The sequence below is a fragment of the Strix uralensis genome, chromosome 1 (assembly GCF_047716275.1).
Source record: "Strix uralensis isolate ZFMK-TIS-50842 chromosome 1, bStrUra1, whole genome shotgun sequence".
Lineage (NCBI taxonomy): Eukaryota > Metazoa > Chordata > Aves > Strigiformes > Strigidae > Strix > Strix uralensis.
The window spans coordinates 150,349,371-150,353,614 of NC_133972.1; positions in this window are offsets into that span (position 1 = coordinate 150,349,371).

The following is a 4,244-nucleotide window of genomic DNA, read 5'->3' on the forward strand; positions in this document are numbered from 1 at the left end:
TTCAGGAGTCTACTGACTATGCTTGTTTCTTTAAGAAATTAAATATAGATCAGTTAATGACTTTACTTCTAAGTGTCAGTCTGGAAATGAATTCTCTCATTCACAGTTTTATTTGGAAAAGTTTTAGGTGAATCGATTAATGTTGGCTGGAGTTGTTTGGTGGAGGAAGGGTTTAGAGTCCCTTACCCCCACAATTATTAAAATTTAGGGCTATTGTTGCATTAAATATGGCGCACACATGGGGAAGGGGAGAGAACATCTCTGATTGCAAGAGAAGTATTGGAAGTGGGGCTGGATTTTTTTTTTTTTTTTTTTTTTTTTTTTTAAAGTCTTCAGACCAAAGTAAGAGACTGGACATTAGGAAAAAATTTTTCACAGAAAGAGTGGTCAGACAGTGGAATAGGCTGCCCAGGGAGGTGGTGGAGTCACCATCCTTGGATGTGTTTAAGGGTCGTTTAGATGAGATGCTGGGGGATATGAAGTAGGGGAGAACTTTGTAGAGTAGGGCTGATGGTTGGACTCGATGATCCCAAGGGTCTTTTCCAACCTGAATGATTCTGTGATTCTATGAAGTGTGCAATGGTTGGAGTTCTGGCAGCATGTAGGATGTAAAGATGCAGCCTCCAGCATGGCCTGGACTACAGCTTTGTGAGAAATCATGCTGAACTGCTCCAACATCACTCACCTTTCATGCACCTGATAAAGCAGTCATTGTCCTAGAAAGGTCCTGAGAAGCGTCTGCACGAAAGCCGGCAGATGGCCCCAGAGGAAAAAGCTTGGTGCTGCGCAGGGCTGGGATTCACACGCTGCTTGCCGTGTGACTGCAAGTGCTGCAGCCTGTAGGTATGTGTGAATGAGGAGCCCCTTAAACATTACAGCCTGGCTGCTCTGATCAAGTTCTGTCATGGTAATAATCCTGGATTTAATGAATCTTTTGAATTGTGAGCCCAACTTGAAATATTTCAAGGATCAGAGTTTCCAGAGCTGTGCTTCATGGGAAGAAAGGAGGGGAGGTGATGTTTATATGGCTTTTTCCCCTGTCGCCTCCCTCATCTTAGTAGATACATATTTTCTTGCCTCACTAAACCTGGCTCATATGTGAGAAAGGAAGAGGAGAAGCCCCCCACCCAAGCTATCATTTTTTCTTTTCTGCTTGTAGATCTTTTGTTCACTGAATCTTTCCCAGGTTGTTTTTTTTTTTAAAAAAAAAAAAAACATCTGGAGTCTTTTTTCTTTTCCTCCTATCGGTAATTTCTGCCAGGTTTTCATTTTGACACTTCCTGTTACTTTTCTTTGATTTCCATTCTCTATTTCTGATTTATGATCCTTGTCTCTGGTGAGCCAATGAACAGAAACTGGAATCCAAGTGCATCCTGTTCTGTATATCTTGTAATATCGCTACACAGTTGTTTTCCTTTAAGTCAGTGATTTATGCCTTAAGACTTCACTCTCCTTGTAAAATGTACTGCAAGCCTGGTAAGTTAAAAATGCTCAAAACTCTCAGCCAAAGTTTGTCAGAAAAATACTGTGACTTTATGTAGCTGCAAGGAAATTTTTATCTGTTGTTGGGATTTCCAGATTCTGAGCGTCTCAAGGGTGACTTAGTCATAAGAACTGTGTCAACACCAGATAATCAAACTGTGGATAAGTAAACCTGTGTTATCTGTGTATCAGCTGGACAGTATGTCTGTGTTCATCATATTGAATCAGATGTAGTTTGCAGCACACATCTATTCTTAGGCTGTATCTTACTGCAGTTACTACCCATTGGTTAACTACCCCAGAGCATCTGCATCAGCTCCTGTGGGCATTTTATGTGACCATTCTTGGGAACCCAGGAAGCTCTTGCCCAGCAAAGAAGCTCTCACAAGCTCTCCAGCTCCCATGCTGTCCTCCAGATAACTTTCTCAAAATGGATACCAGAACAAACCCTTAGTTCTCGTTCCTTGCTTGGCAAGAGCTTTTGAGAGCTGAAATGAAGCACAGAAGGCAATTCTGGCATTATCTGTAGCACTGTGAAGAGCTCAAATGCTAACATGCTGCTCCTGTAGCTCTTCCTATGGCTCCCTCAGAGGAGCTGAATAAACGTAGTACTTGAGATTCACCTGGTGAAGGGTCTTTTCCCAGCCTGAACCATGACTTACATGGTAGTTGCCTGTTATGTGAAGACAGGCGCAGTGATTAATGGACCTACCAAGCTGAGGGTCTCATGGCTCTGAGATACACATTCTTTACCATTGCAAATCCAGAAAATGAGGTAGGTGAAAAAGAGGGTAGTGATTACTCTGTGGGATGAAGCAAGGTGTGACCGTGGCCAGATTGTTGTGTGTTTGTTAAAGACATTCAGGGCAATTGGTTTGTTTAGCAGCATGAAAGTAATGGAAGAAGTTACCTGGCAAGAAGGCAGCTGGGCTTGTTGAAAAACTGGGTAAATAATTGTCAGGGTGACTGACTGCTCGATGGAGGTGGAAGCCTTGGGGGATCATGGCACACACAGACAGAGGGTAGTCAAATGCAGCATGACAGTTTCCTTTCAGTGCTCTAAATCTGGAAGAGCCAGATATGTCAAACCTGATCCATTAACGTGTCCATGTGAGGTAGGTAGTGGGAACAGAGCTAGGGGAGTACACTACCAAAGGCAGGTTTCTGAAGCGCTAAGACTGAGAAAAGCAATAGCGTTGTTTATTTTCCAAAAATAAAACATGCAGAAAATCCCCACCCAAAGCGCCCAAAGTCCCGTGTTTCTAAATGCTCTTCCCAGAGGTCAGCAATTGAAACACTCACAGTTTACCTCTTGCAAATTCAACTCAGCTGTACTAAAATTCTTCTTTGTGAACACTGGTCTCGTCAGATCCCTGCAAGAGCAAGTAAACTTGTACTGAGTGATAAGAACTTGGGGAAAGGACAGAAGATATGGGCTGAAACCTTTGTGGCAGCTTTGAAAGTCAGAACCTGCTTGACCCTGGACAAAATGAAATGAATGAGTTCAAGGTAGTTTGCAAAGTAGAAGGGGTGTCAAAAGAACAGAACAGAAAAAACACAGCTTTCATTTATTACATTGGATCTCTTAAAGAAATACAGTTTCTTCTATAGTAGGAAAAATGCCTACACCGAGTGGGGGTTTTTTTGTTGTTTTTTTTTTTTTTTCAGATACTCCAAGATGTGCATAATGTACCAGCATCAGCTTGCTTGACACATTTTAGCTGTCTTTTCATTATGGGCTTACAGCAGTGCTGCTTAATCTGACAGCCTTGCACAGCTAAGCCCGATTCTTAAGAAATAGAAATCAAAAAGACATCCAGGACACAGCAAGAGTAAAGCAGAGCATGAAAAAGCAGTCTGAAGGAAGAGAGTGTCTCAGATTTCATGATCCAAATATGTGAGGATTTGCTGTAATTTCTAGAAAGGATGGTGCAATTCAGTATTTCATTTCATCTTGAGAAGATCTAATAAAGGGCCAGGATGAGACAGGCTGTTTGTTTCAGCTCAGTCCTCTCAGCGTCCTGTTTCTTAGCCCAGAAAATGTTTTCTTTTAAAAAGAATACAATGGTTGTGATGGATGAGAGAGCTCATGCATATAAAACTCGTGTGTCCGTCAGGGCTCACTCTCACACATCACTTATTTCTGGTTTTGTTCTTTTTTTACACATAGGGTAATATCAAAAAGGCTCTTTTGTGTGTGTGTGTGTTTTAGCAAAAGGATGATGAGAAAGCAAACTTGGACAGGCAAAACCTGAGTTATGCAGAGCTTTATCATTCAAAAATGAACTTAAATGTCACCTCAGAAATAAGCCACCTCCTCCCCACTTGAGACACCCTAGCTGTTTTAACTGTGGCTGTAGTGATGAATCCAATGTGTCTACAGTTGTAATTAATTATAAATACCACACATGTACTTCTGAAAAATCTTACCCAGGTTGTACCAGGTGTTACTGAAGGCAGCTTCACCCACAGGCAAAGCCAGTTGTGCAGAATGAGTTGGGCTGGGTGAGAAAGAGGGACCACACATGTGAAAGTCTGTTACTTTTCCTTAGCACTCCAAAAGATCCAGAGTAGTTGCACAGAAGAACAAATTGAAAATCTGCAATTAAAAATACACCTTCCAGATCGGCTGTTGCTTAAGGCAGTGATTTTTTAAAATTTTTTTTTAAGATGCATGTGGAATTGGTTTTGATACAGGCCAGTAGGGATTAAGGGGTTAATGATAGATAATTTATATTCCTGTAAGACATTTTGTCTTACAG